General features: G+C 38.1%; 1 protein-coding gene across 3 annotated transcripts in view; it reads left to right on the forward strand.

The window, feature by feature from the left end:
• Positions 1-13,941, forward strand: part of Stim1 (stromal interaction molecule 1) — a 200,666-nt gene that overhangs the window by 15,739 nt on the left and 170,986 nt on the right. The gene's annotated exons all lie outside the window — the stretch shown is intronic.

Consider the following 13,941-nt stretch of genomic DNA (forward strand, 5'->3'; position numbering starts at 1 on the left):
CCAGCCCACAACTGGCTCATTTTTAGAGAGAAGGCTTGAGCCCTTGGGAAAATATGAAGTTCATTGACTTTGGAGTAAAATGTTTTCTTATTAACTTGAATAATTTTTAAAATCTCTTTGTGACCTATTTTTCACATATGCTATCTAGTTTACCATTATGTTCTATTCATTTTAGTCTTGAAGTCACTTCCATTTCTAAGAATTCTTTTTTAAAATTCAAGTATTATTGTATTGAGGTTACCCTGAACTGAGAATCAAAACTTGCCTTTGCTAGCTTTTTATTATGAATTAGATTAGAGTGTAGTCACTGGGAACTTGGGTGACGGTACAACTTTGAGTTGGGGGTGGATCCTGGCAAAAGGGAAGTTCTGCTAGCCCAGTTTTCCTGTTCAATAAGGCTGTCAGTGATTCAGGGCATACCTGATACCTTTTTGTGTAGCCCACAGCTAGCTGTTATTCCTGAGCAGAACATGTGCCTGTACTGTCGGCCAGAAGTCCCAACTTGGTGAGCCTGATTCCCCAAAGAATTCAGTGATGAAAATTAGGGCACTTGAACAGATCTAATTGGCTAAACTCTGTGAAGGGCAGAGACTTTCCCTGGGGGCTCCTTTTAATCTCCCATGGTTATAGACTTTTAAGGTCGGACTAATTAAAATGTGTTGACAATTGGACTGAATACTTGTACTAGGTCCTGCTCCAGCCTAGTGCCAGAAGTTGGTACAGGGCTATCTTTCTTGTGGAGTTGAGGAGTGAGTTTCCATTTCCTCATCTACTAAATGCACAATTATATTTGTTTAGAATGGGTTGTCAAACATTTTATGGTAGGGAGAAATGTTGACTGAGACCTGGATGTGGCTTGAATTTTCTATTCTCCAGACTCTTCAGGTGCCCTTTTCAGTTGATTCCCTGTTCCATTAGCCCCAAATGGCCTTGCTCTATTAGCTAGCAAGTCATTTTTATTGCCCTTGGATATCCTTCCCTGGTGTGTATTCTTGTTCTAACCAGAAAAAGGAATGAGTAAAGGATGTCCCATCATGTGCCAGGTCACAGCTATCTTTTTTTGTGTGTGCTGGGAATAGAGCCCAGGGGACATTCGACCCCTGAGCTACATCCTCAGCCCTCTTAATTTTTTATTTGAGACCGAGTCTTACTAAATTGCTCAGGCTGGTCTCAAACTTCCAATCCTGCTTCAAGCTTCTGAGTAGCTGGGATCATTCATGCATCATTGCTGCCCAGCTACACAGCTGTCTTTAGATGTGTGTATTCTTTTCTTTTTTTTTTTTTTAAGTTGCTGATGGATCTGTATTTTATTTATTTATATGTGGTACTAAGAATCCAACCCAGTGCCTCACACATGCTAGGCAAGCACTTTGCCACTGTGAGCTACAACCCCAGTCCTTGATGTATTCTTTATAATACTGATTTTACAGATGAGAAAATAGATTCAGAGATGGAAAATAACTTGTTTGATGGTCATTGCAGCTTATAAGCAACTGACTTAGAATTCAAATCTGTCTTTCCCAAGCTTCTGAGTACTTCCCTAAGGTACCACAAATGACTTTATATCTTTTTATCCTACTAAGCCTAGTTAAGTTCCCACCTCCAGAAGGCTAATTCTTTTGCTTTTCTCATCTGACTACTCCCACTTCTGTGAGGTTTGGTATTCAGGGTGTATTTGTTAAAGAACTGAATGAAGTCGTAGTGTTGGAATTTCAGCTCTCATGACAGACTGATAAATGAAAGGGTTTAGGCAGAGTCTTGGCTGGCTCCCTGAGTAAAGCCAGATCTGTGTCTTCGTGATTTGCCCAGAGTGAACTGTTTTAAACTGGAGGCAATGGGTCTTCTAGCAGGGCACCTTTTGGTTTCCTAGGAGTAGGCATTACTTCCTTTAGGTTATTTTTCTTAATTTCTGGCTTGCTTTCTTATAGTCTCCTTGCAACCAATAGAGCTAGGCTTAATGCTATCTGGAGTGTATTGGTGTGACAAAGCCCTCATATGTGGTTGCTGGAATATGTCTGTTGCTTGCTTGCTTTTTTTTTTTTTTCTCAAAGAGCATATTGAATTTTTAACCCAGCACTTGGGGCTTATACTTTCTGTCACCTCTGCCTATTGGTATGTGCTCCTTCACAGGATAAAAAGGCTTTCTTGGAGAAAGCAAGCACATGTAAAGGCATTTTTATAAGTTGAGTTACCCTTCTCAATGACTTGAAAATAACTATAAAAGTATTTTCAGGCATTTTTCCACACATACAACATATGTGCTTATTTTTTATTTCTTAACATGAAACATTTGTTCCTCTGGGAATAAATGTCAAGTTGGAACATAATGAAATATATAGTTCAAATGAAGGGTGATAAAATATTGAGAACAATGTAAATTATACATTAGGATGGTTTTTATTTTGTTTTTATATACTGGGAAATATGAAATAGTTTAGTCAAACAGAATGAACTAAATAGTGACACAATACTTCTTTTCATTTCTCTCCTTTGAAGAATAGATTATGTTTTGATGAGAAGGGAGAAGAATACATTCTGAGGCTTGGTAGAACTGGGTTCTCAGTTCCTCTACTCAGTTGTCTTTGGTCTGGTAACTAACCTTATGAGTGTTCGTTTTCCTGTCTGCTAAATGGGAATACTACCTACCTTGTTTAATTTGATGAGGGTTAAATAACCCTCATGTATGTGAAAGTGTTTTGTAAACTCTGAATTTGTGCTATTTTCACACTTACTAGGTGTCTGGAATGAATTTGCTAGCACTATAAGGAGGCTTTTGGTTTAGGATGTAGCTTGACATAGCAGGGAGGAATGATGCAGAATTAATGGATACACAGTTGAATGTGTTTAGGCAGCAGCTGAGAGGAATTACCATGAGGTATTCACAGGAAAGAAAGGCATTCATTCCTCCAATACATATTTATTGAGTCCTGTCTAGTGGAGAAGAAAGAAATAACTAGCATCTACCTACTAAACGTGCAGCATACTAAAATATGAAAGCAGCTTGGTTTAGAATGAAAACTCCATAAAGATAGGGGTTGTTGTCTGTTTCATATGTTGCTGTATATTCACCCAGGAGTAGTGCCTGTTATGTAGTAGGCTGTCAATAATATTTGTTGAAAGAAAACTTTAGTTTTGGAATCAGAAAGAACTGAGTTCATATTTGGGTCCTGCACTTTATTGACTACTCAGTTTCTTCATTTATATAAAGGGATGAGGATTAACTACAATATAAGGTTATTGGTAGGCTTTGCAAAAAATAAACAAAATCTAAAAACCTTTGTATAGGGCCTAGCATATAGAAAGTGTTTCATAGTTCCTTTTATTTTCCCTTTCTGAAAGTGCAGTGGAAGCACAGAGGAAGAAACAGAATTGCTTGGTGGAGGCTGCACAATGGTCAGAGGTTTGATCTGACAATGTCTTCCTAATGTAGAAGGTTTAAACTATTGACATTATTTCCTTATAGGAGGAATTCTCTCAGATTAAAAAAGGGTCTTAGAATTGATATATTTTGTTTCTCTGCGTTTTCTGTAATCTTGGTGGGAGTGCTGGCTCTTGTCTTTCCAGGCAAGGTCACATTTAAGTTGCAAGTTTGTGCAGAGGTTGTTCCAGAAGAAGCAGTTTCCACTGGAGTCTGGACTTAGCTGATTTGGTTTTGCCCTTTATAGCAAGTCATCACTCTTCCCCTACCCTCAAACCTTTCAATAATTGTTAGTTGTGGCTTTGAAAACATGTACTCAGCTTGACTCCTGTTCCGGATCAGTTGTAAATTCTCTTTGGAGGTGGAACAGAGCGTGTTCACTTGGGTTAATCAGGTATTTAAGAGTTGACCTTTCCTAGTGAAAACCTAATTTCCTCTCATGCCTGAGTAACTTTAGCAAGCCAAGGGCCCTGTGCGCAGGCATTCCTGGAAGTTGGGTCAGGTTTGCCTGCCCTTGTCCAGTGTGCACAAAGACCAGTGAGATTTATCTACCCCTCACTCACCAAGGGTGTCCAGACCTCTTCCTTTTATTCTATGGTATTTAAGCACTAGGAAGACCACTTTCCTTTCTCTGGTCAGCATTTTAATCTTCGGAGTATTCTTTTCTCATTTTAATTTCTAGGAGAATGAGTGAGCATGGAGGAATTGTTTGGTGAAAGGGCTTCTTGCTTATTAACTAAATATACTTGGCAAGAAGTGTGTAAAGAACACATTCTGATGGCCAGGTACTATGGAGCATGCCTGTAATTCCAGCAACTCAGGACATTGAGGCAGGAGGATCACAAGTTCAAGGCCAGCCTCAGCAATTTAGTGAGCCCTTCAGCAACTTAGCAAGACCCTATTTCAAAATAAAATATAAAAAAAGGGCTGGGGATGTAGCTCAGTGGTAGAGCACCACTGGGTTCAAACCCCAATAGCAGCCAACCAACAAACAAATGAACAAAAACATGTTCCCTGATGAGAGTGGTCAAGCATTGGGTAAATTAGACTTGGTTTGGGGTTTAAATGGGCTTGCTTCTCTCTAGGAATGGAATCAGTAAATGTATTGTCTATATCCTCTATATTGCTCTTTTTTGGGAGCTGAGCATTGCCCCAGAAGAGGTCTCAAATGTGGGGTGGGGGAGAAGGAGAAGGAAGATTGTTAATGAAATAAGAGACAAAAGGAGACAAAAGGAACTTTGGTGAGCTGTTACTCTATGCTAGGTGCTTTACATGAATTATTTTCTTTAGTCTTCATGATAACCTTGTGCAGTAGCTATCATTAGTTTTGTAGGTGATGAAACTGAAGCTCAGAGAGGTTAAGCAACTTTCCCAAAGTCACAAAATTAGCAAATAATAATAATTATTATCACTTATTGGGAAGGCACATATCAAGCTTTTATTTTTTTTTAATTTTATATATATGTATACACACACACACACACACACACACACACATATATATATATATATATATATTTGTAGATGGACACAATACCTTTATTTTATTTATTTATTTTTATGTGGTGCTGAGGATTGAACCTAGCACTTTGTACATGCTAGGCAAGCTCTCTACTGCTGAGCCACAATCCCAGCCCCAAGCTTTTATTTTTAATCTTCCAAAAGATTATTATTATTTTTTGCATTGGAATTAGCTTTTGCTTGCATAAGGTCACTCATCTTGCAGTGTCAGTATAGGGATTTGATTAAAAAGCTTGTTTTCTAGATGCCCATATCACTCTGCAAATGGAAGTGCTGGGATTCAATACAGAGTCATGAACATATCTTACTTTTCTTTGTGTCTCCATAACTTCTGATAGTGCCTACTACTTTGTTAGTGCCCAATAAATGTTTGCTGTGAAATCTAGTCCTACTGTTCTTGATAGCTCATGTCATATGTAGTAGCTCCTTATTGTCATCCTGCTCCAGCTTCTCAGCTGCCTATCTTCCCTGCACAGTTTGCATTATCCTACTTATCCTTTGTGACTTTCTTGACTCCCTAACACACAGTATCTATCCCGCATTGTTAATCTCCTGCTTCTTCACCCCTTTTCCCTGGCTACATACTTTTGCTCTTGCTGTTTCTCTCTACTACCTCCAGTCCTGTCTGTTCTTTTCTTTGTAGTTTCTCTAACCTCAGATACTTCCCTGTCCAGACTGTAATTTTCTTAGTCTGTACCATGTAATTTGGCACCTTGTGAAATCAAGGCAACTGCTGTATCACTGAGCTGTATCCCCAGTTCCTTAGCATAATTATCTACTGTTTTACTTTCTTTCTGTTGGTTACATGGACATTAGTCTTCTCCCCAGCCAGCTGATGGTAGTCATATCATAATGACCCCTCAGATGGGTTTTTTTGCTTGGTACTTTATAAAGCACCCTCTATTCAAGACCTGTCTTTTGTTCACCACACCCACAGCAACTCCGTGAGGTATGACAGAAGGGGATTGTTAACCTTCCTATCATAGCAGGGAAAACAAGTGTAAAGAAGGCAGGTGACTTCCCAGGGTTACGTATCTAATTAGGGACAGAACTGAGACTAAATCTCAGGTCTACTGATTTATGATTTAGTGTTTTGACTGCAGTCTCATCCACGTTTCTGTTTTTCTCTGCCTTTCCCCTTCCTGCCTTTCCCCCTCCTGCCTTCAGAGGCCATTCAAGGCAAAACATCTACTTTGTAGGTTTTCAAGAGCCTTGGTTAGTGATCCAGGGAATGGCAGAGTAGTCCTGATAGCAGTTAGGTACCTCTTAGTGGCTTCAGTGTTCTATATTATCATTGTCTATGTCATGCTACTAAGATTAATGTTGAACTAAGACACTTTGGATTATTTTGAATGGTCAGAGAACTCTCTCCTGGAGATCCAGAAAATAGGGCAGAATGTGTGGTTGCTAGACAGTTTCATATTGTGTCAATGGCACAAATTTGGAAGCAGTCAAACCAGGTTTGAAATCTGGCTTTTCTGTTGTTTATTAGCCTCATGATCCTGGGTAAATCATTAATCTCTCTTAGTCTTAGAGCTATTATGAGCATGAATTTAAGGGCCATACAATGAACCTTAAAAAAGTTGTTGGCTTTTTATTATCAATATAATATTACTTTAAATATAGGATTCTTAAGTGGCATGAGGGGCTTAGTCGTGCCTCTGACCTTTGCAGGTTTCTCCTTGCATTTTGATTTCTGAGCATCAGTGACCAGAACCTGTTGCCTTGGAACCTGTTGACTAATAGGGGCTGAATTTTAATGCTGTACCTACAGTTTGTAGTCTCCAGGTTTCCAGTGCCTTCTGAGGGCAATGAAATCAGCTTATGGACAGCAGGGGCATGGTTTCAGTGTCAGTCTTGGAGAGTGAAATTCTTGTTTCTCTGAAGGACTTTGATTTTAGGATTGTTGCTTCTAAAAGTTACTTCTGGAATTGTTACTTCTGGAAAGTCAAGAACCTAGTTAATGAGAAATTTTAGTTATTTTAGAAACTGAACATGGCTCCAAAATGGTTTTTAATTAATTAATTAGTTCATTTATTTAAAAATTTTTTAGTTGTGAATGGAAAAAATACCTTTATTTGTTTTTATTTTTATATGGTGCTAGGGATCAAACCCAGGGCGTCACACATGCTAGGCAAACACTCTACCACTGAACCACAACCCTGGCCACTTCTGTATACTTCCTGTATACTTATCTATACTTCCTCACACATCCAGCAACTCCTCACACCTCCCCAAAAGAAAAGTAATCAGATTCACACCATTGTGTGATGGTGGAGTCTTTGGCATCTAGTTTTTTGCTACTACCACTCAAAACTGCTGCTTCAAGAGAAAGCAGTCAGCTCCTTTTCCATACTCCCCAACCATGACTTGGTTTGTGCTGTAAGGACCACTTGGATCCTATTTTAAAGAGAGCTTCCTTTCTCATTTGGGGATTTAAACTGTTCAACATATAAAAAATGACTATAAAATTTAACCAAGGAGGAATATAACTCATTGCTAAAATGGCAAGTTTGGATGACTACAGGGTGAGAGGGTAGACTTCCTGGGGAGGTAGGGAATATTAATGACTTTCGAGTTTTTTCTTTTAGAATATGGTACCATTGCCATTGTTTTTTTTTTTTTTTTTTTTTTGAGTTGAAAGTTGCAGGAAATATTATGAACCATTTTAAAGTACACAATTCTGTGGCATTTAGAATACTCATAATGGTGTGCAACCATCACTTCTATTTCAAAACTATTTTCATAATTCCAAAGAAAACCCATACCCATTAAATAGTTGTTCTCATTCTCCCCTTTTCCTTTCTCTTGGCAGCCATAATTCAGCATTCTATCTTTATGGATTCACCTATTCTGGATATTTTATATAGATGGAAACATACAATATATGACTATGTCCTTTCTTTTGCTTAACGTTTTTTTCCTCCTCCTCATCCTCCTCCTTCTGCTTTTTTTGTGTATGGTACTGGGAACGGAACCCCAGCCTTGTGAAAACTAGGCAACTGCTCTACCACTGAGCTGCATCCCCAATTCCTTAGCATAATGTTTTGGAGGTTCATCTAGGTTATAGCATATATTAGTAATTAATTCCTTAAAAACATTTTTTTTTTTTTTGTACTGGGAATTGACTCAAGGGCTCTTTACCACTAAGCTACATACCCAGCTCTTTTTATCGTTTTTTTATTTTGAGACAGTGTATCATTAAATTTCCAAGACTGGTCTTGAACTTGTGATTCTCCTGCTTCAGCCTCCTAAGTGACTGAGATTACAGGTGTGCACTACCACATTTCTTTTTATGGCTGGAAAATATTTCATGTGTGTGTGTGTGTGTGTGTGTCTGAGTGTGTACACACACATCACAATTTGTCATCTGTCAATTGGTGGATATTTGGGTTGTTTCCACATTTTGGCTGTTGTAAATGTGCTACTAAGAATATGTTTGTAGCCATGTATGGTGGTGCATGCCTATAATTCCAGCTACCTGAGAGGCTGAGGTAGGAGGATCTCAACTTCAAGGTCAGCCTCAGAATCTTAATGAGACCATGTCTCAAAATAAAAAGGGCTGGGATGTAGCTCAGGAGTAGAGTTCCCCTGGGTTCAATCCTCAATATTGCAAAAACTAAAATTAAAACTAAAACTAAAACAAAAATATGTATGTTTTTATGTGTATCTGATTGTGTGTATGTTTTAGTTCTTTGGGGTATATTTCTAGGAGTGGAATATCTGGGTCATCTGGTAATGAATGCTGTGTGTAAATTTTGAGGAATTGCCAAACTATTTTCTAGGTTATGTTTCTAGAGTGAAAATAATATTTGACTCATTTCTGTCCTTAGCGTCTAGTATATGACCTTTCATGTAGTTGATGCCAAAATAAATGCTAAATGAAACTCAAATATAGACTAGAATTTTGAGCATAGCTGAAGGCTTACTTGGCAGTAATGGTTTGGTGGGGATCAGTTGGGTGCTGCACTAGATTCATCCACATATTTAATATTTGAGGCCCTATTATATGCCAGGAACTCTGCTAGCTAAATGGTATGCAATATAATAGTCCCTACTGTCTTGTTTTCAAGTAGGGAAGATAGACAATAAACAAATAGATGTAATACAGCATGATGTTAGGTAAATTCCATGAAACAAATAAAATAGAGCAAAGGTTTAGAGAGTGATGGGGGTGATATTTTAGGTAGAGTGGTGAGGGAAGGCCTCTCAGTTTTTGGGCCTTACAGTCAATTCACAGGAGCCTGGACCAGGAATGAGAAGACCTGGGTATTCTGTTGCTGTACCTCTATAACTTAGTAAAGTTACTTAAAATTTTAAGGTTGGAGATATTTTGCCTATAAAATGGTTTGCAGGAATCCCTGCCTTGGTATTGTGGGGGTGTTGTAAAAGCTCATTGAGTTAATTCACATTGAAAATGCTTTTTTAAAAAAAATTTTGATTTTTTTTTTTTAGTTACACATGATAGTAGAATATATTTTGACATACTATACATATATGGAGTATAACTTCCCATGCTTGTGGTTTTATATGATGTGGAGTTGCACATATTTGTCACATATACATATATGAACATAGGGAAGTTATGTCTGATTCTTTCTACTGTCTGAGAATGTTTTGTAAACTGGTACCAGCATGCTTTGTTTTCCCTTTCCCAAGTTGAAAGGATGGGTGAACAATGTGGGAACCAGCCAGATTTTTTTCAGCACCTTGAAGGCAAAAGGAGCTGACTTCTACTAGAAATTCTCATGTTAACTTGTGTGGGATACTGATTGATGCAGCATTAATTCAGGGGCTGAGAATGAAACTCATGCCTCAATTGGGGCTCCATGTAAATTAGCAAAAGGGAGTAGCTTTGGGAACTTGGGTCCCTCTTGTGTTTAGTGCCCAGGAGGAAAAGTGTGGAGACCACTTTTCACCCTTTCTTCTAGTTCAGCCTAATTTTTTGCTATGTCTGAACCTAAATGGATTAAATAATCAGCATTCCTCTAGAAATAGCTTGAGCCAGGTTGCTTTAAGTTCTGCTCTTTGTGTGGCACTGTGGGCCATAAAAGAGACTAAATGTGGTCTCTACTCTTGTCTTTGGGTACTTACAAATCATGTAATTTCTTACCTAAATGAGAGATTAGTATGCCCTGGAGTCATTCAGGAAGATGTTCTGAAGGAGCTGTGCTTGAGTGGGCCCTGAATACAGAATGGATTTAGGTTGGTAATTCTTTTTCATGCTTTTTGTTCTTTTCAGTACGAGGGATTGAACCCAGGAGTAATCTACCACTAAACTACATCCCCATCCTATTATTATTATTATTATTATTATTATTATTATTATTATTACTATTATTATTTATTTTGAGACTGGGTCATACTAAGTTACCCAGGCTGGTCTATATCTTGTAATCCTCCTGTGTAGCTGGAATTCCTGGTGTGCTAACTTGTCTGGATGTGCCACCATGACTGGCTTTTTCATTTCTCTTTAATGAAGTCTTTTATTTTTCCCCTCTATATCCACTTTTGACCATTACAGTTTTGAAGTCTTTTCTCTCATTTTCTGGACCTTATTTTTGGCATTATCTCTTTATATACAATCATCTGTGTGTAATATAGAGATTAAACAGGTGTAAACTTTGGAGTTAGAATTTCTGAGTTTAAATCTTGGCTCTACTGGCTTAGCTGTGGCCATAGGGAAGTTATTTAACTTATAAAACTTTAATATTTTCATCTGTAAAATAGAAATAATAATAGGGTTGTTAGAGCTGGGCATGGTGGTGCATGCCTGTAATCCCAACAGCTTGGGAGGCTGAGGCAGGAGGATGGCGAGTTCAAAGCCAGCCTCAGCAAAAGTTAGGCGCTAAGCAACTCAATGAGACCCTGTCTCAATACAGAAAAGGGCTGGGGATATGGCTCAGTGGCCAAATATCTCTGAGTTCAATCCCTGATACCCCCCTTCAAAAAAAAAAAAATGCACAAAAGGGTTTAAATGTGGGCCAGGATTGTGGCTCAGTGGCAGAGCGCTTGCCTAGCATGCATGATGCACTGGGTTTGATCCCTGACACCACATAAAAATAAACAAATAAAATAAAGATATTGTGTTCATCTACAACTAAAAATATATTTTTAAAAAAGTTCAAATGTTTTATAGGTAATTTAGCTTCAAACATAAAAATAGTTCATACCATGTGATTTACCTATTTTCCTTCTAGGTGTATACCCATGATAATTGAAAACATGTTCACATAAAATCTTGTACAGAAATGTTCATAATAGCATTCTTCATAATACATAAATAGTAGACACAACCTAAATGTTCATCACCTGATGAGTAAATAAAATGTGGCATATTCATGTAATAGAATATTAATTAGCCATAAAATGGAATGAAGTTCTGATAAATACTATAACATGGCTGAACCTCACAAGATGCTAATTGAAAAGGTCATATCATATGATTCCATTTATATGAAATAACCCGAATACACAAACCTATAGAGACAAAAAGTAGATTAGTGCTTGTCAGGGTCTGCGGTAAGGGAGGTAATGGGAGGTGACTGTTAATGTATGGGGTATCTTTTGGAATGTTAAAAATATCCCTAAATTAGTTTGAGGTGATGATTGTACAGCCTTATGAATATACTAAAGACCAATGAACAGTCTAAAAAGATGAAATATATGAATTATATATCAGTTTGTGTTGCTGGGTACTTTATAAGTGAAAAGATTTTTTTTCTTTTTTTTGGTTTATGATGTGGGTGGCTGGAAAGTCTAAACAGCATGGTACAAAGTCCTGGTGAGATCTCCCTTGGCTGCATCACATCATGGTAAGAGAAAGAAGAGAAGGTTGTATGCAGAAGAGACAAAGTTCATGAACTGTCCTTACTTTATAACAGCCACTCTTGGGAGAATTAATTCACTCCTGTGAGATCCAGCCACTCCCTGACACCAGGATTTAACATTCATGAGGGTAAAGCCACATGACCTTAATTAATTACACTAGAATTTTTTATTTGTTTTGATACTGGGAATTTAACTGTAGGCCTTGCATAAGCTAGGCAAGTGGTTTAACATTGAACTACATCCCTATCCCTTTTTATTTTATCATGAGATAGGGTCTCATTAAGTTGCTAAACTGGTTTTGAATTTGTGATTCTTCTGCCTTATCCACCTGAGTAGTTGGCATTATAGGTTTGTGTCACCATGCCCAACTAGACTCCATCTCTTAAAAAGATTCCACTCTCTCAACACTACCATACTGGAGACCAAATTTATAGTACACGAACTTTTAGGGTCAAACTATATGTAAACCACAGTAGTGAATTATAACTCAACTTAAACATAAATAATTTAGATCTGCTGAGATCTATAGAAAATTAAACTTATTTTCTTTTCTGAGTATAAGTCTCTTCCCAGGACTTTAGCCTACAAAGTTGAGGACTTCTGGACCATATTCCAGTTTCAGATGTGAGCCTGAACATGATCTTAGTTATGGGCCCATGGTGTGTGGGTTGATGAAAGATGTAACATTGCTCTGCTTTCATGCAAGAGAATTTTTTTTTTTCCCTTTTGGCTAAGAATTGGCATGGATGTGTCACTCCCCTAGTTTGGGAGATATAGGATGTGAAGAATGGGTTGTTGTTTCAGTTCTGTGGACATCTTGAATATCATAAAATTGTAGGCCAAAAAAAGGTGCCAAAGCATTTAGCCTGAACCCTTTATGGAGAATTCCCTGGGAACCAGCTGAGGACCTAGCGAGAGAGAGAACTCAAGCCTGAGGGAACAATTAGCTGAGAGATACAAGTTACAAGTGACACACACCTTTTTTTTTTTTTTTTTTGAGATGGGTTCTGCTCTGTTGCCTAGGTTGGCCTTTTGCTCCTGTGACTCAAGTGATCTCTCAATTGGCTTCTTGGGTAACTGGGACAATAGGCATGTAACACAGTGCCCTGCTGACAGACCATTTTTTTTTCATCTTTTCATAGATGAGCAATTAAAAGTTTGAGGAGAATTTATTTTTCTTTTCTCCCTGTCAGTAGGTGCCAGTGGACTTCCTTATGGCTGGTATTATGTTTTGTGCTATAAGAAGAGAAATTGGATCATATACTTAAGGAGTTCCCAAATACCCAGGAGGTGAAATACACATAGAATGACAGGAATCCAAGGACTAGTTCACATAGGATTGTGCACAGTCAGGGGAGGAGAGATGGCAATGAGCTAAGTAATAGGAGAGGAAGCCTGGGAAACCCAGCTTCAGCTCAGGTCTCTAGGGAGAAAAGGAAGGATACTTTGTGTGTGTGAGTGTGTGTGTGTGTGTGTGTGTTACTGGGGATTGAACCTAGTGGCACACTCTACCACTGTATTACATCCCCAGCCTTTTTTTTTTTTTTTTTTTTTTTTTTAATTTTAAATTGCCCAGGCTAGACTTGCAATCCTGTCTGTAGCTGGGATTACAGGCATGTACCATCTTACTGGTTCAGGATATGTTTTTGACCTTAAGTTTCCTGTCCTATTTCTTTCTTTCTTTCTTTCTTTTTTTTTTTTAATATTTATGTTTTAGTTGTAGTTGCACACAACTACATTTTGTTTTATTTTGTTTATTTTCATGTGGTGCTGAGGATCGAACCCAGGGCCTGAGCCACAACCCCAGCCCCTCCTGTCCTATTTCTATATCTGCTCACTTTTGCTCTACAACAAACAGACCTTTGAACATCTCTTCTGAGCCTACCCCTGCACTACATAAAACTGGACATGTGAGCATTATGAAACCTGGATCCTGCCTCTAAAAATACTTAATATGTTGGGGGAGATAGATCTGTAAACAACTGATTCTAATGACATGGATCAAGGTGTGTAGTAAATAGACAAGAGATGAACTTGGTATGTGAGACTACAGGCTGACTGATTTTAACATGGGATAGGAAAGCCTACCCTTGATAAAGGGCCTGGATGGAGGAATTGGTTAAGATTGTTGCCAGAAGAAGCAAAGGTGCAGAATGCTTCTTTTGGAGTAT

This window comes from Callospermophilus lateralis, chromosome 2 (assembly GCF_048772815.1).
Source record: "Callospermophilus lateralis isolate mCalLat2 chromosome 2, mCalLat2.hap1, whole genome shotgun sequence".
In the NCBI taxonomy this organism is placed as follows: domain Eukaryota; kingdom Metazoa; phylum Chordata; class Mammalia; order Rodentia; family Sciuridae; genus Callospermophilus; species Callospermophilus lateralis.